At 48.0% G+C, this 27,101-nt stretch overlaps 2 long non-coding RNA genes across 3 annotated transcripts in view; one reads left to right on the forward strand and one right to left on the reverse strand.

The window, feature by feature from the left end:
- Positions 1-235: 235 nt before the first annotated feature.
- Positions 236-27,101, reverse strand: part of LOC128148948 (uncharacterized) — a 309,803-nt gene continuing 282,937 nt past the window's right edge. For both annotated transcript variants that reach the window (XR_008237474.1, XR_008237475.1), the window contains 4 exons: positions 13,763-14,315; positions 12,791-13,160; positions 7,255-7,346; positions 236-2,797 (listed from right to left, as the gene is read on the reverse strand). This is a non-coding gene — a long non-coding RNA (uncharacterized LOC128148948). The remainder of the gene's footprint in view (positions 2,798-7,254; positions 7,347-12,790; positions 13,161-13,762; positions 14,316-27,101) is intronic.
- LOC128148949 (uncharacterized) lies at positions 19,364-21,788 on the forward strand. Its single transcript, XR_008237476.1, has 3 exons — positions 19,364-19,614; positions 20,061-20,260; positions 21,700-21,788. It is a non-coding gene; the product is annotated as an uncharacterized LOC128148949 (long non-coding RNA).

The following is a 27,101-nucleotide window of genomic DNA, read 5'->3' on the forward strand; positions in this document are numbered from 1 at the left end:
GATGTCCTCAAAATGCAGTCTACCAACTGGAATACAGGTACCTCGGGGCTTTAGCAGAAAAAAAATTAAATCAAAATCCAAATCATTGCATTCAGAGTGTACCAAGACCAGCAATGGGGTTACAGAACAGATTGACTTGTTGGAACAATAAAACTTTTGATCCCACTTTCCTAACATGGGATCAGGTACCAAAATCAGAACTAGAAATATATAAATGTCACCAAAACACACAAAAACTAATACAAAAATATTTTAATGTTATCTGATGAAAAATTGCATTTTTAGAAATATAACAAATACAAATGGAACCATTACTTTGTAAACATCTTCCCTCAAATCCTTTGAAATGTCAATGCAGATTTGAAATACAGTTTCACAAAGAAAACAATATAGAAAAAGAACAAATAGTTACAATGCATTTGACAAAAGTCCTGAAATGAATTTAAAAAGCACATCACTTTATGATAAAAATACATCTGGGAGAACAGCATTTTTGGTTTGTTTAACAACCCTCAAATTTTCCTAGCAGGAAAGCTGGACGGGCACTCTCTGTACTATCCGTCATTATTTTCAGTTATTAGTTTGTCGTTAGTTAATAGATGTCAAGTTACTTTGACTTTGTTATAAGCAGGGAGTGGGAGTTCTGAAAAAGGTATATTAAATACAAGAAGGAAAACAAGCAAGATGATATAAAGTGGAGCCTGATCCTGCTAACCCCTGCTCCTCCGAGCAATCCTCTTTCTTTTCTACTTACTGTACGACATAAGAACTTCAGGATTAAGTCAGATCTTGGAACCGTAATTCCATTTATTTGGAGAGGCAAACGTGCCTTTCGCTCAATATAAATGTTTTCATTTAAAAGGAGGCTGTCAAGTCTGAAAGCATATTAAATTCATATTTCGAAGAAACTTCGTGCACAGTTTCACAGGGGCCAGGGGACTGCACAGAGCCGTAGGGATGGGATGGATCTCGGCAACTCAAGCAGCCCCAGAGCCGCCCTCCCCGGCCCCGGTCACCACGTGTCCGGCAGCCAGACGAACAAACACCCACCGCGCTCACGCGCCCGGATGCACGTGACACACGTGGATGCAACGCTGCCCGAGACCCTTCGGGTGTTCAACACCCGCAGGAACTCAGGGCCACCAATGCCTCCCACTACTGCGCAGCACCCCAAGAGCCCGGCCGGCCCCCACGCAGCCTCTTCACCACCAAAGTCGCTTCGGCTCCAAGTCAGCGGCGGGAAAAGAGCTCCTGGAATTTCAACAGTGCGTCCCCGTCATGAGGCTGGTGGGGTGCTGACAGCACTGCAACACGTTACGCTTGCTTGGGGTGGGAAAGAGCAGCTCATGAAATAAGCAGCAGGCACCACAGCAAATCAGTCTGCCATACACTTACAGTTTATGTTAAGTCATCCATCACTGAAACTTCCACTTGGAAACAAGCGTGCCAGCAACAGTACATGCATACACACGTGTATGTGCACACAGATACCCACAGAGTTTGCTGTTTCATCTCATACAGGTTTTTTCCTCTTGAATTATCTCCTGTAGATAGAAAAGACAGAACAGAATGTAATTTACTGTTCACAACATTTTTCATACAGTATTACACAAGTTACCAACAAAAAAAATCATAGCAACCTGTAACCCCTTTCTTACCTGTATTAATAAACAGCTAATTCTGAACATACTTTTTCTGCTTGCAAGCCTCAGGTCTGAGTTTTTTTACATTTAAAACTTTGCATCAGAAATTTAATTTCTCTGCAAGAAACAGTCAAACCATCCCTTAAGAGTCATTCTTAATTAATAGCATCATATATAGTTCCCTGCAAAGGACTAAAAATATCCTGCTCTGATTAGCCTTTTTGTTTTTACATTTCATCCGGCTCAGGAGTGCTGCAAAATAAGTCAGCAGTTGTCATCCTTTCACAAATAATATACTTTCTAAAAGGACAGTTTTTATAATAGTTTGGATTCAGCTAATGGACAAATATCATTGATTCATACATCCTTTTTTAAAGAAAACTGGGTTGAGTCATTAAATAATATCATTAAATAAATCATTTTTTACCTGCAAATTATTAGACTGCTTTTCTTAACAGAGCACTAAGGCATATTTTGCCTCAGGTCAATATGAACCAATTCGTTTCCCCCAATTTCAGTTGGTTAGATATGAAAAATCTCAGGACTTACTCAGCTTTTTTCGGTGTCTCATGTAAGAAGAGACTTGGGTTATTCATGTTTACCTCTGTCAAATAACAGTTAGAATATAGCTCTTCTAGCAGAACACTATGAAAATATAAAAGCAGTAACTGATTCTCAGGAAATTCATAAAACATCCTTTTCTAATGATTCGAGGTATTTTTCTGGAGGCAGATTGTTTACTATTTTTAGCTTTTCCCACTGTCTAGCTTGTCTAATTGCTCCTTGCGCAAGTGCTCTGGCCCCGGGGTTATTTTGCAGCTCTAATTGCAAAGGAAAGGATTACATGGCTTCTCCCTCCCCTGATTTCATACCTACCCAGCACATTCACTCAATTTACTGGTCTCACCTATAACTTCAAACTTTCTGCTGACAACATGATCACAGACAGGTAACTATTGTGTGCTGCTTACTGTCGGGGAGCAGGAGCAGGTCTGTCTGACCAGTGTTGGAGTTTTCCAGTTGATGGTTCTCTCCTACAGATCCATCTACTTCTACAGTGAAGACATGCAGCAATTACCAGAGGTGTTACCTTTGCAATTTTCTTTGAAAAGTCATGGAGAGATTCCCATAAAATCCTCCTCTAGCTGGAAATCCTGGAAACAGCACAGTGAAATCAGGCTCCATGCTGAAAATGGGCACTGACCAGAGAATTTTTATTATAAAGGCACCTACCTACCTACCTAAGTTTGGGAAAGGAAAATCAAAATGCCAAATTAGTTTGACTTTGTCAAAAACGCCAGAATGCCACAACCAGAACTCAGAGTGACAGGCTACATAAACTGCACTACCTAAACTTTCAAAAGATAAGAAAACCATTTTGTGCCCAGGTTTAGTTAACACCATTTTGTGGATGCAAGCAAGGGCTCTTCGGGACGTTTTTACCTCAACTCACTGGGTAACTTTACCAAGCAGCAGTATGGCAGAAGCACCTCCCATTTCAGAGCTTAAGACTCTGGCAACTCACAGCTCAGTTCCTCCCAGAGAGGAGAAAGCAAGCTGGATCTCCTGCAGGAAAGGGGAAAACCTCAAATCTGCGATTTTGCCTTGTCTACATAAAAAGTACTTGCAGTTTGGCCCAAGCCCGAATTTGCCATTAAAGTAGCCCTTGTCTATACAAATGTTAGGAGACAGTCCAAGCACCGTCACAGCCTGGCACATCCCTGTGAAAAAGCAGTCACTGTCATCTGCTGCAAGGGTACGGCGGTCCTCCACTGCAGCATCTATCTGCAAATAATTTCATTTTCCTGTGACAATACAAACATTAGCACAAAGGTCTGGTCTATGAAAGCAGTTGTGCAACACGCAGTAATTTCAGTTCCTGGTCTGAAATATTCTACCGGCAGTTGGAGGGTCCAAGGCTGAGATCCTAAAGCACCAATGTGTTCACAGCTATGCATGTATTAGGAACTACTGATGCCTCAACACATGCAACATCTTACGTTACACTTAGCAGATTCCATGTAAATTCACATGCCTATAAGCAGTTTCAATGGGGAAATAGAATCATAAATATTTACAGGAACTTGTGGAAAAACAGTAGAAATTCAGCCAAATAATTTTTCAGCTATTACTGATTTGAGGTTTGTTTGGGGTTTTTGCCTCTCGGGAGATACAAGTTTCTAAACACTCCACCGGGCTCTAACTCAGTAACAACGTTTGAGATCCTCCGTTCCCCCTGTGTGGCTTCGATACGCATGGGTTTGCTCCGCATCTCGTGCTTGCTCTGCAGCCCATGTGATGCTTTGTTTACTCACTGCACAAGCAGATATGTGCAACAGCCATTCCCCGGCAGAACGACTTGTCTCCGAGTCTACCGCTTTCTTAAGCCAGAGTCTGCAAACATTGGGCGGCCGATGTGTTCCCCTCCTCCCCACTCAACTACCCTCTGTGTTTTGGGTTCGAAGTGAAACCATCCCAGACTCAGGGACCTCAAGAGAGCAGGACTCGGGAAACGCAGGGAGAGACACTGAGGGCACGAGCGTATTATCAGAAAGAATTTGAGTGCTCCCAGAAGCCCAGCAGCAAATTAGAAAGTTTTAGCTCCCAAGAATGAGTTGTGTTGTTTGTTCCTGCATACTGCAGCTGCTCGTCCCTCTCCCTCCCCACCCCCCTCCTTTGGGTGGTTTATTACACACAAGCTACTAATGAATGGGAGCCGCTGTTTTACAGTACACCACACTTACAGGACTTATCTCTAGGCCTACCACAGATTTGACTGATCAACAGCAGGGCACCACCATCATAATTCTTCCTAGAAACAGGAGGATAAAAAGGGGTTTGTTGGAGGTTGGCTGTGTCTGCAGAGAATCCTGCCTGCAGGGCCTGCTGATGCCATCGCTAGCTGCTATGGTCTTTGGCCTAATAAGGTACAGAAACAAAGATTGTTCACTTGTTCAAGAATACTAAAGTACCCAAGTGACGGAAAGTGGAGGCAGCGGGGCACACATCCAAGTGGGATTAAGGCCACAAGTGCAACGTTACAGGGCTGACTGGGTGGCAGAAGGAATATCTGCCTCTGAAAAAAAAATCCAGTTCAAACATAATTTCTAACATGTCACTCACAGTCAGAGGTGGCTGTCATTAAGAGTTAAATGTTGCATTGTGTTCAACTTATTCCGATAAGAATTCTCTAAGCTGCTTATATGTTATCATAACTCATGAGTAACCAGAGCGTGGGCATGGGGAGGGGGGAGAGGCTCTCTGGGGCAGGATGGGACCCGGGCTGGGAGGCAGAAACAGGGGAGCAGAACTGGACTGCTGGTACCTCAGCGTAGCGTGCCCACGGTCTGCACACTCCAAGGACTCTGCGCTGCGTCTTAGAGCCTGCCAAGCCGATACTACCTGTCAAGGTCCAGACTCTACTTGGACAGTTGTGCCTTTTTTACTTTTATGCACTTCTCCCAGCTAGGGAGCCAGGCAGTAACACCGAGACGATCTAAAACGGTGCAGTCGACCTCTGTTCAGCTGGACCCAAGGGAACAGCCAGAGAAGGTCTGGGTACAGGAAGGCTGTCTATGGAGGACGAATTCACCATAGCTGGGAGGCTTAAGCGTTGGCGTTGAAGGAGGAAAAAGCGACCAATGTTGTAGCCAAGTAAAAAGCCCTTAAATTAATATTGCCTACTGGAGATGGGACTGGGAACCCAATGGAAGAGCAGGGAAGCAGCTTCCTTGGGGACAACGTTAAATGCCACTGACTGGCTTGGCAGTTTTGAAGCAGTAGGATTGTTTGCTCTGGCTTAGGGAAACCCAGCAACAGACCCCACTGAAGTTCAAGGAGCCAGATCAGGCCCAGCCCCACTAAACTTTACAGGCATATTAGGGAAATTTTTCCCTACAATTTTTCCCCTACCTCGTTTTGGGTGGAGAGGGAAAAACCTGTGTGGAATAAGGAGAATTAACAGTCACAGGAGCCTGTCCATTTTCACAGGTCTTTCAATAGCAGCACAGCCCACTTAGCGCAAATACCCCCTGTAATTCCTGGTTAGGAGCATTTCTCTGGTGCAACTTGTTCAGAAAGCAGCAGTTTGTTTACTCACTGGCTTGGGCTGCTGGATCACGTTACACCTGCTGGGGCTGCTGGTAATGTGGGAGGTTGGTTTTAAACTGGCACTGTTGCTTTTATAAAGCCTTTAATGTCATAGGCTCTGGCTGTGTTCAAATCTGACCCATCAAGCCAAGGCTTAAGGGACTTTGGGCTGAGACATCCCAGTCTCCCATTCCCCTGTCACTCAAGTCAACGACCACAACTGCTGCGGTAGGTGTGGGAGAAATGTTTCAGTACCTGCTCTCGATGCCAGAACAGCCCCCCCCCACCTTTACACAGTTACTGATAGAATCTTTTCTTGGCCTTTCCAACTGCATTTCTTAGTTACACTCTTACACCAGGGTCATCTTGCAGTGTACCTGGCCCGGAGTACTGGGCCAGGCCCCAGAGGATGAGCTACAAATGTGAGGGTACAGTGAGTCATGAAGGAAACAGCGTTCACTAATAGCCCCGGGGGGGGCAGTGAGCGGTCTCCGCAGGGCTTTGCCCTGGGTGGGAACAAGATAGAGGACATCAGAGTATCAGTGATGGAAGGTCTTCAACAGATTCCATGCCCTCAAAGCCTGGCTCCCCAGCCTGTTCTTGGTCCTTCCCCATAGCTTTCCAATTTACTGCAGTCAAGGGAGAAAGAACTCCTGAACATCTTCCCTGCTTCCCTGAAGCATCATTTTGGTATGTTATCTGTGCCTGGTCTGGCTAAGGACCAAGGGTCTCCAATTTGTCCACGCTGCTTTGGAAACGCTCTAGAAAGTACCCAGTTTTCTGGCTACCGAGCTGAAATGCAAACCCCTTACCAGCTACCACAGCACTGTCTTCAGACAGGTTTGAAAGCCAGCGTGTTAATCACAGCAAGCTCTTGGTATCCAGAGGTGGCTGCTTCGTGTATGCCCATGGGATGCTGCAGGACACTGCGGGCAGGGGTGTGGAGGCTAGAGGGGCTGCACGTTGTGTGTGCAGACACAATGTGATGCCAGAGTGCATTTATATCTCTGGCTTCTATGTCTCTGTGTGAAGTGTTACAGGCTTTCCAGCAGCCGATAAACGCAAACCTCTGTCCTTGCAGAGAGCAGACAGTTCACTGTAGCCACCTCTGTCCACGGGGAACAGGCAGATGAGATGGGAGCTGCATGCACCCATTCCTCCCACCCAGCCATGGCGGTGACTGGAGCACACCTACATGTGGGAGGTGAACACACAGAAACGTGTGTGTGTGTCCCTACGGGGGTATGCATTTGCCTATTGTGCAGCCTTAAAAGTGTGCATGTTTAAATACATTTGTCTGGATGCAAGTTATGGTAAACAATCACATTTTAGCAAATAAAAGTTAAAAATACATGTAACTGATCTGTGAAGACATGTTTTACCCTGCTCTGACTTCTGTCGGATACCTGAGTAGAGGTGGGTAGTAGATTACCTATGCGACTACAGAGACCGTACAGGCTTGCAGAGGAACAATTAGTCCAGAATTTGCATTTTATAAAATTGAACCTTTTATAAAACTTACAATACAGCTAATGACAAAGATTTCTTCAAATAAGTATTTCCCTCTGATCTTTGTCACATGGGGTTCATAGCGTCTTGCCTGTACGTGAAAACCTGAAAATGTAAAAGACAATTTTTCAGCAAAAATGAAACTCACTGGTTTATCTCCACCATCTGTATGGAGTGTAAACAGAGAGAATAAATAAATAAATACTGAAAAATACATTTGTTCTAAATATATGTGAACAAAGGGTTTCACACATTTGCAGTATGTAATCCTGTTTTTAAAACATGATTTTAACCACCTGACAGATTCAATTAAATACAGAAAACTCTCCAGGTTGTATTTGCATTCAGGAAGAGCAGTTACAAAAGAAAGTGTAAGTGCAGCAAATCATTCTGAAAATAAACTGATTTAAACAGAGAATGAGTTCTCCCTGAAAGGCTGCAGCACGACTGAACTTTGTAGTATTACTTGAAAAAGCTGCAAGTATCTTATTTTCCCCATAGAACAGACCCACTTTGGGAAGGACAGACTGACAGTTTGGTCTACGCTCAAGAAACCACGAGAAAAAAATCACCTCTAAGAGCACAACATTTTCAGTTAGGCCTCTTTTTTCTCCAATATTCAGTGACATTCCTAATGTAGTTCACAGTCTTTATTAAAAAAAAAAAGTAAAAAAGCAGCAATAAACGATGGAAGAAAACCAAATCCCTTTTCCAGGCAGTGACACTGCCACTTTAACAGTTTCCCACTGTACTTGGGGTTAGTTGCCAGAGAAGCCTTGTTCAGCCTATTTGGGGGCCCCATGAAATGCTGCAAGCGTTACTGAAATGAGCACTTGTCTTTTGTTGTGCTGCATGCTAGCACCATACAGTGCTGAGCTGATAAATCCACTTTTTCTAACACAAGCATTTTTCAAACAAAACTACCATGAGACTGATGAGTAATGCCAGCTTGCCAAAAAAAAAAAAAAAACCACCACCCCCCACAACCGCTGCTGACACTGACAGCTGTTAAATTCACATATTCACAAAATGAGATGGGTTACATAACTAGAAACTACAAGAGCAACTCACCAGCGAGAAGAACTGCTAAGCAAGGCGTAACTGGGGCTCAGGAAGGAATAGATCATATATTTCCATGTGCGCTGGCCCACTAATGACCACGATAAAGCTGGGCGCTGCCTGGAGCACACAAAGGTTACCCGGTACTCGAGACCGTGCATCATCAGCCTGGTTGTAGTTTGTTCAGGGTTGGTTTTTTTCAGCAAAGCAAGAATGCGTGTTGAAAAAACTCTTACCAGCCCTGCTATGTATGTTATGAACACGAGGGTGATTTAAAAGTCCAAACGTCACTATATGCAAGGCATGAAGCAAATCTGGACTCTAAAAGGCTTATCAGCAAATCTTCAGCAGCGAAAAGACAGCAGTGGAGAAGCTGGAGAGCGTTAGGTAGAGTTAGGTTTGACAAAATCTAGGTAGCTTTTAATTTGCATCATATCTTTCAGACATCTAAAAGCACTTTGCAAAGTTGTTAGTACTATTCTTATTTTATGGACAAAGAGCTGAGCTCCAGAGAAGGTCTGTAATCTGCCCAAGGCAGGGTAGGAAGGCAGTGGCAGAACGTCACCAGATCACCAGATCACCTGCCTTTATTTCAGTATCTATTTCTAGACTGGTTTGAAAAACTTTGACAAAAGCATCTGATTCTGGAAGAGCCGTGGGGCAGATGACAGAGGGAAGGCGTCATTAAGAGCTTCTGAGAAATGACAGGCTGTGGAGCTAGTGTAACAGCAGAGAAGAGGGAGCAGTGCAGGGAAGATGGCAATGTCTGCAGAAGCTGCCAGACCCCCACGTGTTGCTGAGATTGCCAGAAATGGGGTTCTGAAGGGGGCTGAGCTGGAGATAAATCAAAGCAGAAAACAATGGATGTCTGTATGAATAGCAATAAAAAAATCCTGTAATTAAACCACCACTAACCTCAAGCTAAATTTTATACATCCAAAATAATCTACACTGCCATTTTGTCTGCCCATGACTGAATTAATTCTTGTCATATAGTAAGAGGTTTGCGTTTTTTTTTTTTTTTAAAAGCATTTAACCTGGTGGAAAAACAACACACAGAAGCATTTTTATAAGCAAGCGTGCCTGTTCATCAAACGAGCTGAACATGAAATGACCAAATAAATGCATAAAGTTCCACGTGCTTAATCACGTTACCTGTAATAAACTAGGCTAATGTAAAATCAAGATGCACAGACAAATCAGGAAAAAAAAAGAAACACAGAATTAATGTTTTGAGAATTATGTCACCTAAGCCAGTGTGTAGCTACAGTCTGCTGTGTAGGAGAGCAGTGAAAGCATAAACAGAATATTAGATGTGCATTAAGCCACAGACTGAAATATCTGTGAACAATGGAAAAGTCCGGTTGCTCTTGGAACCTTAATGTAAGGAAGCATCCTTATAAAAGATGAGACAATAGCGGGTCTATAAATGACAGTCCCGTAGGCAGGGAAGGATTAAGAACTTCCTATAGCTCCTAAAGTATCAACCTATATTGTAACCCTTCCACAAAGGCTGCCGTAAGTGCTTTCAGCGACTTAGCCCGCCCAGAATAGGGAAAAGTATCAGAATTAGTTTGACTTTTCCTCTGCGCATCAGCAGCGCACACACTCAAAGCAGAGAGGAAAAGTAAAAGGAGAAGGAAACGCGGTACTTGTTCAGGACCTTCTGCCAGCGCACCTGTAAGTCCCGGCGCTCGCTTGCCCTCCCCGCTTCCCCCAAAACGCACAGACCTTTGCCAGCCCTGATCCAGGCTGTGGCAACATGCTGCTTTCTAGAGCGGTGCTCCTCGGTCTCTGCGGAGCGCTGGGAGCACGGGGTTTAGATACAAGCACGCACAAACTAGGCTGAGGCTTCACTGCTCATTTATTACTTTTATTTTCTTCATTTGATTTTTGATTCATTTGATGAAGGGGGGGGTGTTGTTTTTCTTCTGCTTGCTTGCTTGCATGAGTAATAAAGTGCATTCATTTAACTGGGCATGTATTTAATTTGAAAACATTCTCAAAATACCTTCTAATGCCTCATGGACCACAGACTGAGACGCATTCCTGTAAAGCAGACATCCTCAGAGCTTTCAGGCTAGTAGATTACTCTCAGCTCTCAGATTTTCTTGCAGACTGCCACACACTCTTCTCATCAAAATTTTAATTGAAGACTGTGAACATTATTGTTTAATACAGTTCCACAGACCACCTGCAGCAAACTTGCCAAGGCCTCATGGATGATCAGTGATCCATAGGACAGAGGCTGGGAACCACCAGTCCAGAGCCTTGGTGATTCTGAGCGTTCGTCTCTAATACTGTATTAAGCCCGTTCCTGCATATCATGCTGTTAAAACTAAAAGAGCCTGTGCTTCAGAAAATACTTTAAGGAATCAAATGAATCTGAGTGAGTACTTCACTGAGCTGAAGGGGAAGAGGAAGATGAATAGTTCCACTGCAGCTACTGGTAACTTATGCACCTCCAGGCCCTCCACACCCCAGGATGTGGATGAACAACTGAACAACGTGAAGAGGTACCAAAGGTGCAAGCCCAGGACCTGTTTCAAGTGACATTTGTAGATTCACAGTTGGTTATAAATTCAATAGGACCTACAGAAATCAACACTAAAGAATTGGCAGCAAGTCCAAGCTCTTGAGATCCCCTTGTTGTGTTCCCTCTGCCAACGATTCCTCATTCCAAGCCTGAGGCTTTGGGCCAAATTAGGGGCAACTTTTGTCTAAAAGTTTCAATGGAATAGTTGTATCATCTGTTTTAGAAGTGATCACCTGTTTGTCAGGTAGAACAGGAACACTGTATGCTCACATTACAAAGGAGATGTAAGTATATATATAAAAAAAAAAAGCTGCTAAAAATACTGCAGATGCTTTTAAAAATATTGAAGATTCACCTTCCAGCTGCTCACCATTCCAATTTTTAAATGTTTTTTACTGAAAATCAAGCAAATGTGCTGGTCCTCACCGAAGGCTGTAGGCTATGTCTTGCCAAGCTTAGTCACACGGGGCACTCCCCTGAATCAACACACTTGCTAATGTGAATAAATTGTTTTCAGCACAGTTCTGCTAAAAACCGGCAGCAACAACAAACTACGATCGGTATTCAGGGTGGAATTAGAGTGTCGCCACCGATATCTGCATGTGCAGGCCTGGGCCCTGAATTATTTTAGGGCACAGTTCTGCCCCCCTTCTTATTCCCAGTAATTAAGCTCCTGCTCTTCAAATAATCCCACAGGAGCAGATTATGCCAACCCTCTGAGAGGTAGGACCCTGGCCAACAGGCATCCGTGGATTTTGGCGGACTTTCTACAGAGCAAGGTGTTACTGCACATAAAAGCTAGAGACTCTTGCTGTTGTAACCTATGGGACTTCTCAGCAGTGCAATGATATTTAGCATGTAGAGCAGCTCAGACTCTCATCCTGAACCATATTTAATAGCCCCATCTCTGCGCAGCCCCTCCAGCCTCAGGGGAACTGCTCAACAGGTAAGCGACTGGGAAGAAGGACGTCAGAGCCAGGCCCTCTCCTGTGACGCACAAGAAGTGTTTGGGCAAGATTCCCGCTGGGATAAGTTTGCATAATTTTTCTAAGACTGGGAGCAAATATTAATGCAATTTTCTTCCTTCAGAGCAGTTTTAAAGTCACTTAAAGTCTGAGAGCAGTTTCCACCTGGGAGACTGGACTTCGCTCCTCAGTGTAGTTCCACTTACTCATCTGATGACTACCCGTTACTCATGTGAGCAATGCTTGCAGAGCTGAGGCTTTGTAGGAGCGGGAATAAAACACAAGAGCAAATCCACTTGCTCGGAAGGGCAAGTTTCTAGATTTGATAACAAAATCACACCTCTGCAGCAGCCTCTCCTTCCCCCCCACCGTCTGTCGCTTAAAATCTTAAAGGAAAAAATATCATATTCTCTATAAATACAATCTTACCATGACCGCAAGTTTCTTTTACAAAAATACATAACCAAATCTGTGGCTTGTCTATTTGTATTATAAATCGGTAAAGGAACTAGCTTGTGAAACTCTCACACTTTCATTCCACACTATTCTGCGTGTTACTTAATTTCCTAGTTTAAAAATAAAATTACACGGATTAAGAGCCTTTTGAATCTAAAAAGAATGCACATATTAGAGAAGTTACTTCCTAAAATAAACAACCTGCGTTACTAAGCAGCCTCCTGGTTTTTACGGTATTAAGAAAAAAAACATGCTTCACAGACATCTAGTTTAACACGTCAGTCAGCTTCATTTACAAGTTCAAAATCCAGAGGTAGATAAAATACTAGTTTGGTCTGGAATATATAAAGTGCCAGTTTTTCATATATTAATCCACTGAAACACTTGATACAATGTTGTTAGGGAAGAAAAAAAATAGTTGCCAGAAGAGTTTATTTAAGGAAGGGTTACTGCTAATAAAAACTTTCCGCTAACAAGGATTTTTAAAATTGTTTTTTAATATGCTTTTAATGACCTCTACTCCTCATACCTACCTCCTTGCTTCCAAAACTGTTTGTACTGTCCCCAATAACACTCAGTGGAAAGCTGTCGTTCCTGGCTAAATCCTTACTTAGGTTGGATGCTATGCCTCCGTTAGACAGGGTCACAAGGTCACAATCGATTTTGGAGGCCACCTGGAGAGTCCAGGCCGTGAACTGACTCAAAAAATTTATATCAGAGCTGGAATGGTCCACCTCCCAGGGCTCAGCCTGCGCTAACACCCCAACCGCAGGATGGAGCCTGCCAGGCCCAGCTCAGAGAGAGGCCAGAGTTGTTGACCCCGTTAGCTGACCTCTTCAAACTTCAGGAGAATTTTTCTGGCAGTTACCACGGTGACTGGGCACTCCAAGCTTATCCTTCTTACTGAAAAAAAAAAAAAAAGAAAAAAAATTAAGAAGAAAAAAAAATGTTAAAACCTACCTTGTAGGGATGTCTATCAAGACTCAAATACGTAAATGTTTTAATTGTTTGCTTCTCTCCTTGGGCTGCTCTGGCTCTAACTGGTACATCCGAAGTGAACATCGAAAAAAGCAGTTTGGCTAAAAACGTTTTGACTTCTGAAAAAGTAACGTTCGGTGGATTTAACGCGTAGCATTTCTAGTATCTGCCTGCGATCGCAATGACACACTAAGAGGTTTATTGTGAAATAACATTTATTTTTCTTTCTGTGTCTGTCTCCAAATTATTACTGTTCCTTATAAAATTCAGAACAAACTGAGAAAAGGGTCAGGGAAGGATTCCGTGCTGCCTTCGGCTTTTTTCCTTTTAAAAACTAGCTGCCTGATGAAACATTAAGTATGCGGCAATATTTTGCTTTGGTCTCTTAAGAAGAGACTGCATAACCCATTTAATGTACCATGAAATATTATTTAAGAGAAAAAAAAAAAAAGAAAAGTTGTCAGACATCGTTACTGTTGTTTTTTTCAGGCACTTTGAACACCAGTCATTTTACACATAAAATTTACCTGGTAAGCAAGGTCTTGTGATGCTGACAGAAAACGCTTGAAACACATCAAGGGATCAGAGAGCGCACTAAGTAAACAAGAAAACAAAGTGCAGTCTTCATTTCTAAAACAATAAGGGGAAACTGGTGCTTCTTAATTTCAGAGCAATCACATATTATATATGAGGCTTTTATGTAAATTTTCCTCGTGCTTCTACACTTGAAATAGCATCTTGCAAAAGGGAGCACTGAAGAGTACACTGTGTTATAGCTGGAAAAATCCTACTTAAGGGTTCCTGATGGCAAACTGTCAATCAGAATTCCCCGTTTGTTATGAACTGCTCATTTCGGGAGTACAGCTAAACAGAGGTTTAATGATTGAAAGTTTAATGTCATTTTTGTCTCACACATGGTTTTGAAGTATCTTCTCTTGTTTGAAGAGTTAAATATGAATATTCAAATTGCTGCTCAGCCACTGCTCTGCGCTCCTCCTGGGCTTCTCCGCTGGCAGTGCTGAGATGGCAGAGGGGACGGAGCTGCTGAGTTGCCTCTCACAGGGGGAGATCCCACAGATCCTATGGGTGAAAAAATAAAGCAGGAGATTTGGGTGTGAAAAGCAAAAAGCACATAACCGATCTTTTGTCCCAGATTTATTTTTCATTTCTGCTGGAAGGATAAGAAAAAGGCAGGCCAGCGTATGTATATTAACCAACATTTTAAAAAGTGAATACAGGCATGGTGAAGGCCTCTTTCTCCTTTCAAAACTGGTTCAATTGCTTTGAAATATCATACACCTCGATGCTAAATAGATACATAGACACATGATAACGTTATTTAGCAATTTTGAATTAAACATGAAAACAATTTAAATTAAAAACACTTAAAGATTGTTTTCCTGTTATTAGAGATGTGGTAGAAAAAGGCTAAGCCTCTCATTAAGAGGTGAATTTTTCCATTTGTGTTTTTGGTATGGCTATACGAGATGGTTTTATGTTTTCCCTCTTTTTTTCTGCGTGATGTAAAGTGAAACAATCAGGTGACTGATTAATAGGCTAGTGGGAAGAAAAGAAGCGTTTGTTGCATTTTATTTTATTTTTTGCATCCTTTTTGAACAACACTGTATATATAAGCATGTGCCTTTCAATTAGATAGCATGATTTATGAAGTCATGCTCAGGGCTAGCCAGGTTGTTGACTCAGATTAGAGCTATGATGCCAGCTCATTCCCTAGTGACAAACACTGACTGTCCTTCCCGCAGCCAGGCACCCCTGGCAGCCTTCTGAAAAGACCTTGTGGTTGGCAGAGCACTGAGCAGGAAATGAGGTCCTCTCCGGTTTGGGACAGAGATGACTGGAGTTACAGAAAGCGGTAAAGCAAAATCAGCATCTCCTGAGTCACAGACTTTAAGCTCTGGGGGACCCCGCAATTCCCGGCGTGACCTGGCCCACCGGCGCTGCATCGCCCGCGCACCCTCCAGCCTCCCACTGACTTCCCAGAGGAGCACCCTGCAAACTGCGAGTCTGTCGTGAGAAGAAGGGAGCGATTTCACGTGGGAAAGGGGAAGCGAGGGCACTGTGGTCCCCCATCCTCCCCACATGCCCCAGCCCAGTCCTGGTGCTCAGCACCCTCCCGAGGGAATGCCTTTCTCCCTCATCCCTCCGAGAGGATTTTTTGGCACATCGCATGGTGTTTTTCTAATGATATTACAACAAGGCATTTATCTCAGCCTGTGGCTTGGGGATCTTTTGTGTGGCCTCCCCTCTTCTAGGAATTTCACATATAAATCACTGGAAAGCAGGAAATCTTTAAGACCTAGTGGGAAGCTGTACGCTATGTTTGCCTCTTAGCATAGGCAGCTGCGGGCCACAGAGCATCTTGCCTTGTAGGTACTACAGCAACCCAGACACCTGGACCTGAAACGGGGGAACTCGACCCCCTGGTTCAAAGGTCTCTGAGCCGGCAAGGGAGCCCCTGGAAAGAGGTTAGAAACTCTTACTGAATTCCTGGAGAAGGACTCCCTGATGCTCTCCCTGATGTAACACTTTCAGTCTGAATTCCCTCAATGCAATGGAAACAATAATATTTAGACCATTTGGGGCTGAGATTATTGCTCTAATAAATTGTTTTTTTATTGGTCCATTGTGGCAAATAAGCCCCCGATTGATTTTTCTCCTAATCAGCATGGAGAATGCATTCCGCTGTAATTAAATCCTGTGTAACTGGGCACTCTGTGTTCGCCTGTCTCTTAGCTTGCAGTGGTATGAGATACAGTACATCAAACGCTATACTGTACACGATAGGCACCCTGCCAGCCCGGGGAACGATTATGCTAGCTTGCCTTTAGTGTGCTTACAAATGAGCATAGCTGGAGCACGTATGGAGCAGCGTGCATCGCTTGGGAGACGTAGGAAAGTTATTACAGGAGGAAGATGGCCAGAGATAAGGTCTTTTCTCTCGAGGAAGGTTTGACACCCCCACGCCCGAAAAGGCTGACAGAGACGCGGGGGCCGGCCCCCCCCCCCGCCCGGCAGGTCCCCGCAGCCCCCTCCGTGGCGCCTCTCCCCGCCGCCCGTGGGGGCCGGCCCCACGCACCCCCCGCCACCGGGGCTCCGGCCGGGGAGCCCGGGGCAGGCGGGTCCCCTCCGCCGGCGGGAGCGCGGCCGGGCTGCCAGGCGGGCAGTTTTGAAGAGTCGATCTTCATAATACAAATCCCCCGGCTTCGCCTCCCCGCCAGCGGCGCGAGCCAGCTTTTTAATTGAATCCCGGGGATTTGGCCGCTGCCGAAAGCCCCGGTTAGGGCCCCAGCGTCGTGGGTCCCGCGTGTCACACCACCCCACCCCCCCCCGCTCCCCGCCCCGGGAGCTGGGCCGTCTCTCGAGGGTTGAGCTCTCGCCTCCGAAACCGGGGGAGGGGGGACGACGACTTTGGGGCCCTGGCCGAGCCCCCCCGCCCCGAGCAGCCGGGAGGCAGAGAGCGGCCGCGGGCTCGTCGCACCCCGCGCAGGGAGAGCGGGGCTGGGGGCGGCGGGGGGGGGCCGGCGGCGGGGGGGGGGCAGCTGGCAGGGCCGCGGTCAGCTCCCGGCTGCTCCCGCCTCTCGCCCGGGCAGCGCTTTAGGGGGGGGCCTCAAGCCGGATCCTGCCCATTCCATACGTTAATGCTCTTTTCTCTCCGGCTGCAGGGAAGCAGGCCAGCGGATAATTACCCCTCACTGCAATCCGCAGAGCTGGCCTAATCCGAAAGCTCAAGTGCCCGTAAGTAAAACTTCAGGAAAAGTTATTGAAACTGACAAATACAGGGTGACAAATAATCAATAAAAGCCCAGTCCCACATCCTTTATTGTTTCCAGGCTCTAACAGCAAGTAATGAAACCTCGGCGAGGACGGGGGAGGGAGCAGCAGGGCCCGGGAGCTGGGCTGGCTCCTGGAAAGCCCCAAGTTAAAGAAGCCAAGGGAAGGACCCGGCAGCATAAGGGGGCCGGTCCCGTCCCCGCGTGAGAGAGGAAAATGCCCCCCCTTTCCCCTTCCCCTTCCCCAACCCCTCCCTGCCGCCCGGCCCCTGCGGCCAGGGACGCCCCGGAGCCCGGCTGGCAGCCTGCAGCCGCCGGCAGCCTCGGCCCACGCACGTATTTCATGCACCCGCACAACCCCCCAAGCGCTGTAATCTGCTTTCTAAAATACATAACATATCTGGACACCAAACGCGCTGCTTCTAATTAGCATTTTGGCCCTGGATTTTCCACGCCGCAGTTTCTAAAGTTTCAGCGAAGGACGCTGGGCAAGATAAATCCGTGCTGTCGTTTCTCTCCCTTTCTGTCTCTCCGAATTAAGTTCTGATCTATCAGTTTAAACACCGGCCAGAAAGTTGATTCACTTTCTGTTAGGATTTCGGGTTCAACCGGGGGCTCCTCCAGTGTCTTTAAGCTTTTGAGCTGTGTAAATGAACTGCAGTGTCACATAATCGATAGGGAAAACTCAGCTGTCACAGATCCGCAAGCAGCCTCCTGCCACCGCAATAACGTGATTTGGCATTTCAAAGTTTGGAAACGTGCTGTCTGCGCGTCCGGGGCTCGGGGAGGAAGAGCCGAGCGGAGGGACGGGGGCGATGCGCTGGGCCGGGCGGGGGGCGGCGGGGCCGGCGACCCCCCCAGCCCCGGCGCCCCGCACCGCGGCACCCGCTGCCGCCCTGCCGCCGCTCCCTCCCTCCCTCCCTCCTTCCCTCCCTCCTCCCTCCCCGACACACGCTGCGAAAGTTGTTTCCCAACTTTGGCGTTTGGGGAGGCTTGACCCAGAACAAATCTCAGTGTCTCGGTGGCCTTTCCAAAGCGACCGTGCCCCCCCGCCCCGAGCCTGCGGGACGTGCCCATCTGGAGCACGCACCGTGAGAGCAACTGTGCCGCGGCCAGCCACAGCGGCCATCAGTCACTAAAAGCCACACGCTTCAGTGGGCCGGGAATAAAACGAAGCCCTGGTGACGCCTGGTTAAACCACTGACCCTCCTGCTAGGGCTGGAAAAGGGGAGAAGGCCACCCCCCTCCCGGCAAACCAACTTTGGGGGGGGCTTCGCGCCGGGCTCTGCAGGGCGATGCCCGCAGCGGCCGTGCCCCTCTCGCCGGAGCCGGCAGCGCCGTGCTGAAGGGGGGGGGCTCAGCTCAGCCGTTTCGGGGTGCCCCGCTGGGGGGTCGGGGAGGGACCCCGGGCAGCCCCCCCCCCCGGCCCGGCCCTGGGCCTGGCGCCGCACGGTGCGGGCGAGTGGGAGGGGGCGGTGGAAGCAGCGGCAGCCCGCGTAGGCACAGATTTCCCACCGAAATGTTTGTTTTTATAGCGGCTTGGGTGGAAAAAGCAACCTGTGGGCAGGGCAGGGCGTGCCCTGAGTTGCGCTGCCCTCGGCCCCCCGTCCTTCTGCACCCCCCGATTTCTCGGCGCACACGGGTACAGGCGCAAGAAAACAACTTGGACAGCATGTTCAGGTGCTTTCTGGTAGGGGAGGGGTTCAGCTTCGAATTAGGATGCTCTCTCAGATGAACGATAAATTTCTCTTTGGGCAGGCTATGGTGTTTGATCATATCTTTGTCTTTTTGTCCCCACCACAAAGGGACCCGTAGGCTGAATCAAGAAACAGGATTTCAGATAGTTTGATTTGACATAAGGAAACTGTTGCTTTTGTAATATTATAACACTCGAAAGGGGAAAAATGAAACCTCTGTAGCTGAGACAAGGAGTGTGCTTAAGTACCACGACGTTTCAATCCCCATTTGGATATCATTTAAGTCTCCTCTGGCTTACAGTAATATACTCTCCAGCCTCGAGGCTATCCAAAAGGGGGGATTTAATGAGGCCGAGTTTATACACTTATATAATTTAGAGGTTTCGCTGGAGCTGTAAAATGACAATTGGTACATGTGTAGTGCAAAAGAGCTGAAATCCCATCCAGGGACCAAGTTGCTTATTTCCGAAGAAGCTGTCATTTCCAGCAGGGGGGACACAATGGGAAGGCCAGGAGCGATGGAGCTCTGATCTCCACCAAGGAGAGATAACCACCTGATTAAAATAGGCCTCTTGTTCCCTCGTTACTCGATCGTCGTGTGAACTTACCTTATTTACAATTATAGGTAATGAGTGAGTCACCCAAATTGTGATACACCTTCAGCTTTGGGTTTACCCCACCCTTTGTTATCAAGACCATCTCTTGGACAGATTTCTAGACCACGCAAAACATGGGAGCACAGACGTGCTCTTAAGGATGGCGGGGATGTATACGTTCAGAGCCATACGTGTGAGCGCAGCGTATACATCCTCCCGCCAGGAACTGAGCAAGAGGCCAGGCCCAGCAGAACCAGCCTGTGGAAATCAGGATATTTACAGTACTCAGACATGTGTAAGCACCACCAGAAAGCAAAGGGGCACTGCACTGCGTGAAACACTTTTGTACCCAACATCTGGTATCTGCTCATTTTCCAGGTGAACCCAGGCACAGGGGCTGTTAGAGGACACCCTCCTTTCTGGTCACTCTGGAGCCCAGGTGTGGACCACTGGCATCGGACAACGATGTACAACTCTGCTGAGATTTAATGCACTTTGTTCTCCATTTTAATATTAAATGGAGCGGTGTTTGCCAGATTATTATCCAGCTATTGCTTGTGCATTTGTCTCTTATGTCTAGTGTCTGTCATTACACAAAGCGTTTTGAAGAGCTAATTTCAAAAGACAGAAAGTCTACACTTACTATAAAAGTCATTAAATTAGCATGACAAGCATAAAGTTCCTAGGTTATAATTTGGTTATAGATCTGAAATCTTCCCTGCTTTCTCTCTCCACTTGAAGGATGAAGGCTGCAGCAAGGCACTGCCTCGAAGTTAGGACAATTGAGCTGCAGAGCGCACCGTGGAAGAACAGGGAAGAGATGCGGACTCCATCACCACCTTTTTGGCAGTGCAGCGGGTGACAAGAAAGATCTCTAATTTCCCCTCACCTCTCCCAGCAGCCAGAGAAAAGTGTGATCAGATGGTCGTCTACCACAACAGGTGGGAACAAAAAAATAAATACATCTCGATGCATTTCTCATTGATTAAAATGTTGCTTAAAAAGCAGGAAGCGCTCTTGCCTTTTAGATCCCACTAAATGCTGAGATGGGAAGATGCATTGTAAAAGCAGCCATTGGCTGTGTGTGCTAAAGCTGCAACGCATCCCATTTATTTTAATCGCTTCTTCATTTCGGAAGAAAGCTGGGGAGAGGAGGGGAAGAGCTACTTCTACCAGCTCCCTGTGTATCTGTACTGGCCCGGGGGACTGCAGGACCCCTCCGGTGGTGCCCGGACGGCGGGGGACACCGGGGGCGGCAGGGTGGGAGCACCCGGCTCTGTCCCGCCGGGCACCCTCTCCCTGACATCTTGCGTTTCGACAACGAGAAAACTAGAGAAGAGACGGGGTGGTCAAACGCGGTGCTCGAAGAGGCTGCCCTGGTAGTTATTTAGGCTAAACATCTGCTGTCAACTTCCCCCCCCCGCCCCCCCGCCAGGATCAGCAAGGTGCGTTTCTGTGGGCTGATTTGTTTGCTTTTAACCAGGCACGCTGCGATTTGTGGAAGCTTTCCATTTACCTTTTCTTCTTTAAGCGTTTTAATTATCATCACTGACCTGTTGGGCATACCTACAGTATCAATGTCCCTTTTACATCACTGCCTTCCCTTTCTCTGCATGTTTCTGCTATTTAACACTTGCTACCTTTGCCATTAGAGTCCTAGAGTGACCCCCATGGGTATCTTTGAAAGAAAGACCCTCTGCATTCCAGCACTGCCTCCTTACCCAAGTAATAGCAAAGGGACCATTCAGACACATGGACCACACTGAAGCATTAATTAGGCTGATGAAATCCATAGAAATGTATGGATTCAGCATAATCGAGTTTCTTCTGCTGACTATAGTTAAGGAATACGTGAGCAGCTGGGAGAATAGAAAGTACTGTTAGGGTGAAGTCATGCATGTAATTGAGTATATTTAACATAACCATTTTAATGATCGGTGATTAAAAGTGCATCTACTTAAATTGTATACCTCTGCAATTTGTCCATATCAACTTTAGAGCAAACACAAAGGAAAGGTCGTCATATAAATTTATAAACAAGATCCCTTCCTGGCTACACAGGACTCGAGCCGGAATGATAACTCAGCAGCGGCAAGGGGGGAAGAGGCCTTTCGCGAGAAAACAGCTACGCCAGTGTGGTATTAATTAATCACTGCTTTGGCCCCCTTTCTCTCCTATGCAGTCACAGTATTAGAAGTGCATAATAAGCGAGTTTTCTTTTCATCCGTAATTATTTATAACAATTAGATCACTCGGGAAAAAAAAAAGCCCTGGGTTTCTTTCCCATATTAAAGGAGTACCTCTTCCCTCGCTTGACAATATTGTGCGTACGTGTGTGCATGCATATACACATACTCGAATAAAATGTTCTTTTCTGCAGCGACGTTGCTGGACACCCAGCAAAGAAACGATGAAGGTTTAAACTTCTCCCCTGGCTAAACTTCTACGCGGAGAGGTTAAGGACTGGAAACACAGGCAGTGTTTGGGGGAGATGGAGCTGATGGGCACGGCCGTGTCTCCTCGCAGAAGAGCCCCGCAGAATGGGAAATTAGCAGTCGAAATCTGCTAGTGGGGACTAGATCCCACAAAGCCCACGCGTTGGGAAGGCTGAGTGTCTCTCTCTCGCCTATTCAATCTGCCCAGGCTGGTTGCAGCGAATAAATAGAGTCATTGTGGAGCCCATACACAAACCGACCCAACTCCCTCCCCCATCCCTTCTCGCCCTCCCCCCGTCCCTTTATGCTTAAACGCACACGAATCTGCAACCGCTTTGCACTAAGAGGAGCCCAAACTTTTCTTCCCTTTACTGTGCGACGCCTGCGGGAAAGGTTTATTCACACGTACGGAATACGTACTTATGGCAGAGAGATGGGGGTTCACGCTGGGTAAGGGAAAACAGGAGCCTGCCAGGGGCAGGACCCATCCTGCCCTCTCCCCGCCGTGCGGGCGGGCATCCCTCTCCCCGCTGAAGATAACGGTTCAAAGTAGCCAGATGCATTAAACAGCCACAAAAAGGGCGGAGGGGGGGAGGTTCACTTAAGTTGCTGGTGGAAAACTTAAATCGTGCTGCCTCTCCCTCTCCCAGCATCGCTGCAAGGTGAAATCCATTTGGAGCCATCCCTGCCAGGCGGCCCGCAGCCCGGCGGGGCGGGCGGCAGCTCCGCGCCCGGCGAAGTTACTCCGTGCAAGAGAATTTGCAGCCTTGAAAGCATATTTTTCTTCCAGCTATGGTGGCACTTAAATGATAATGTAGGCAATGAAACTGGGGAGATTTATATCTTTTGGAAAGTAGGACGAGCCAGATGGTAATAGCGTCATTAACAAACAAACTTAGGACCTGCAAGTGAAGCTTGAAATTGGGAAAGAGATCTGGAGAACAAAAGGAGCTGCTGTTGAGGGGAAGAAAAAAAAAAAAAAAAGTCCCTCTTCTGCCGGCCAAATCTAAGAGCACATTCTGGAGGGGCTGCTCCTGCCCAGCGCTAGATAATAAACGACGGCTTTTTCCTCCCCTGTTGTGACTGAGAAAGGACAGAGAAAACTTTTGCAATAGGCAAATGTGGCATTTATTTATGTGTAACCCTTTGTAGTCTCAAGTGTCCCAAATGGGCCTTTAATTCAAATCCCTAGTTTGATACGGAGGGATTGCTTCTCCCAAGTTTATTTTAGAGAAACAAAGCGCCGCTTGTGGAAGTTGAAGGGCCAAAAGTTCAGTAATTATTTTTTTGAATTAATAGTAACGAATACATATTAAAGGTTAAACGTTATTGCGGAGAGAGTGGAAACATCTGCGGGATTTATTGCGTCCTCTCGCCTTGTCTTCTTTTTTTTCCCCAAAAAAATTCTCACTGTTTGCTAGGCGGCACCGACACAGCAGCGGGCGGAGGGCCCAGGGCAGGGCCGGGGTACAGGAGGGTCGGCGGGGGAGCGGGGAGGGCACCCCGAGCCCCCCCCACCGGCCCTCCCGCCCTCCGACCGGGCTTATTCCCTGCATCACCCTTCGGGTTTGCTCTCTAAACCCACGCCGGGGGTTTCTCGGTGGCCAGAGGAAAGGCCTTCAGCACAGATTTACCTACCCAGCAGAGTCCATAAACACCGGAGATGCACCAGCTCCAGGGCTTCAGCAGGAGGGATAGGGTGTTTGCCTCCTAAGTTTTAACCAGGATGATCCCAAAAGCAATAGAAATGTTTGGAGGGCTTTAGAAGAGCCCCGTACCTCCCTTCTAGAGTAAAGTTGGCGGTTATTAGATGATTAATGATTTAAAAGATGCCTGTTAACAGCCCCAAGTTGAGAGACATGGACCCACGCTCTAAAGTAAAAATCTAACGTGATTTTTTTTTCAAATGTGCTGGAGATCTTTAAAAGCCCCGAGGACTTACCCTTAAGGCATTATTCAAAGAAAAAAAACCTGAGACTGGCGGTTCGTCACAGGCAATTGTAAAGGGTTTCAAAGGACCGATCAAACGAGTTGGAGAGTAATCTACATTAAAGTCCGGATGGCAGTGTTACAACATGCACCTGCAGGGTATTTGCTATCCGTGCCCCTTACAGAGCTACAAATCACCATTAAAGAAAGCTGCTTAAGCTTCCTCCTCGCTTCTAGAAAGACTTACTCGGGCTCCTTCACTTTGATATTTATACATCTTGTTATTGATAAGTGTGGGGCTGTTCCGCGCTCCCTTCCCCCTCCCGGACCGTCCTCGGGCACTTTTGCACCCTCCCCCCCCCCCCCCCCGGCTCCAGGCGGCTGTTCAGGGAGCCCGGCCCCACGAAAGACACGCGTGGGCGTGGAGTTCCCCCCCCACTCCCACCCGCGGAAACCTGTGAGGTATCGGGCCCGGGAGAAGTTTTATTTTATTTTATTTATCTAGTTCCCCCCCCCGCAGCCGGCACGGCTCTCCCGGGCGGGCGCTGTCACCGGGGAGACCGGGGCAGCCCAGGCCGCATCGGCACGCTGGATGTCCCGGCAGATTTTCTCACAGTTGCGGGAGGCGCAGACATGGAAATGAGCTCATTAGGGGGGGAGTGGCAGCCGCCCCAGCCTACCCCGCCCCCGCCCCAGCCCGGCTCGGCCCGGCCCGGCCCGCTGCAGCCCAGGGCTTCGGGAGCTCTCTCTGCCGTTGACGGTTTTGGGGGGAAGTCGCGACAGTTTCATCTATCGCTGCGTAGAGCTCCGGAGCGGGCGCGGTTAACCCTTGGCACGCCGCGGGGCCGCGCCTGCCGGCCGGGAGAGGCCCGGCGACCCCCGCTCCCCCCGCGCTCCCACGGGCGGCATCCAGCCTGCGCGGTTCTCCCCCCGCCAGGTGATGTCAGCAGGGAAAAGTAAAGTTGTAAAATAAACAAACAAGCCGGGAAAGGTAGAACTACCAAAAAAAAAAAAATCAAGAATTTCCACCCACTCGAGGAGAAAGAGGCTCACAGGTCAACAGGGATTCATCAGCCGCTTCCCACGGCTGCAGGCAGGGCTGGCAACCCCGAGTCACTGAGCCTGGATTTCTGTGTCGGGGAATTTCAGTGATCAGGTCTGTCTTTTCAATACTTTCCTCGAGTGAGTTCTTGCAAACGAACAAAACCCCCACCCCGCCGCAGGTGTGAGGCTGGTGCCCCCGGTCTTTGGGGCCGCGGTGCCCCGCGGGCGGCCCGCCTGACCGGGCGGGGTGCCGGGGGCCCGGGGAGCCCCGAGGGACAGCACCGGGGACCCGCATCGCTGCGACGTGGCGGCTCCTGCCCCGGGCAGCTCTGCGAGCACCCCGGGAGGGAGCAGAAAGGGTCTTCGCCGCGCTTGCTGCGGAAGAGGATTTAGCTAGTTTGTGTCAAAAAATATATATATTGTGGGAAAAAAAAGGAATAAAAGAAAAAAACGCAAAAGGAGGGGAAAATATCCCGATTTTGGTGTATCTGCCTCATCTCTTGACACCCCCGGTAGCGATCGGCTGCGCGGAGGGCCGGTACACATCGCCCTAACCCCCCGCTGGCGGGTCTCTCAGCGCTCATCAAAGCGCGCATTGTTGGGGCTGGGGGCGAGCCGGCGGGACGGGGCAGGGGCTCGGCTGGGCTGCCAGCTCCCTCCGCCAAAGTTTGCCAAATCAACTCCTCTCCGCGGAATTTCCCCCGGAGGGGCCGGCGGTGCGGGAGAGGGGAGCGGGATCCGCCGCCCCGACCGGCCGATCCCAGGCAGGTCCCTTCGAGCGCAAGGGAAAAACCCGCGCAGAGCCCTAAACCGCGGGACGCTCCGCGGAGCAGCGCGCAGCCCGGGGGATCGGGCCGGGAGAGCGGATGCGCGCTGGGATGCGCGTCCCGTCCCTCCCGTCCCGGCCAGAAGTCGCGCAACTTCTCCCTCGGAGCTATCCCGGGGGGGGGATCCCTGTCCCCGCAGCCGTGCCACCCCCGGGGCAGACTCATTGCTGGTGCCGCGGTGGAGCCGAGAGGGTTTGGTCAGTTGGGCCGGGCAAGGGGGGGTCGGACAAGCAGGAGCCCCCCATGGCAGCGGGTGGTACACAGAGGGGCTCCGCCGAGGGGCCCGTCTCGCCGCCCCCCCGGGGCTGGCAGGCCCTGGCACCTTTCCTGCCGCGTAACGGCGTGCGCAACTTGCAGTCGCCTCCAAACTGTTGCAAAACAAACCCCCGGCAGGTTTGCAGCGCTGGCAAGAAGGTGGCGAACCGCAGCGCCGAGAGCCCCAACCCCCCCCGGCCCACCCCACCCCCCGCCGCCGGCCCGACAACCCCCCCCAGCCCGGAGCGAGGAGCGGGCGAGCGCGCCTTGGGCCAAGCACTAATTTGGTGTGTACGCTTAAGCCTGCCATGTGAAGTGCTGTATAGCAACGAGGGGAAAGGGGTGTATTTGCGACTGGAAGATTTAGGTTGTTGCTAGGATGTGAGAACAAAAAATCTTCAATAAGTCGGGGAGGGGGGGAGGACGGGGCAGTGGGGGAGGAAGGGGGGTTACAAGGTTTGTCACAGGGAAAAGTGCAGACATCTGCTGGAACTTCCATATCTAAGCTGTTCATTTACAGGAGCCAACTTCTGAAATCTCCACAATTAGATCTGCATTGTTCTTTCTCAACAACACTGCCTAGAAAGAAAAGGTCTTCTCTGTCGGGGCCAATCCAACGAAGCGTTTGACGTTATTAAATAATAAAGCGATTGTGATTTACATTGTTGTTCAGAAAAAGGGCCAATTATCCACTGTTATGTTGCCATAAAGATCATATTAACTCGAATTAGTAATCAAACAATATGCTAGCGTTAAAAGTATAGAGAGGACAACGCGACTGGTCTTGTTGCATCCTCACTTTTCCTTGTAAAACCAGAAGCATAAATACACTTGAAAGAGGGGCAGAAACTTCATCCTTAACGAGAAAAAAGTGAGAGAGGTACCAGCGTTTGTGATTAATGGTCCCCCGTGTCGATTGTTTTCAATTAATTCAAAGCCACCCAAATCTCATATTGATTTTTCTGTTTACAAATTCATAGTTCTGCCGAATATCGCTGGAAAAGTTCCACAACGCTCCGCGAATCGGGGCGATTTTTTGTTGTTGTAAGGTTGGGTTTAGGATTGGGATTTGGGGGGGCTTTTTGTTTTGTTGTTGGTTTTTGGGTCGGTTGTTTTTTTTTTTTCCAGAGTAATGTTTTTAAAAGGCGTTTGAGTTCAATCCAAAGACGAGCCTCACCGCCACCAAAACGCAAACCCAGCCGCATCCTTGCACTCTAGCAAATTTCCTCTGCCATAATCAAATAATTATTTTTATTAAAGCAGTTATTAGGTTTATAACTCATTTGCCACTT

Source organism: Harpia harpyja, chromosome 12, assembly GCF_026419915.1.
Source record: "Harpia harpyja isolate bHarHar1 chromosome 12, bHarHar1 primary haplotype, whole genome shotgun sequence".
NCBI classification, from domain to species: Eukaryota; Metazoa; Chordata; class Aves; order Accipitriformes; family Accipitridae; genus Harpia; species Harpia harpyja.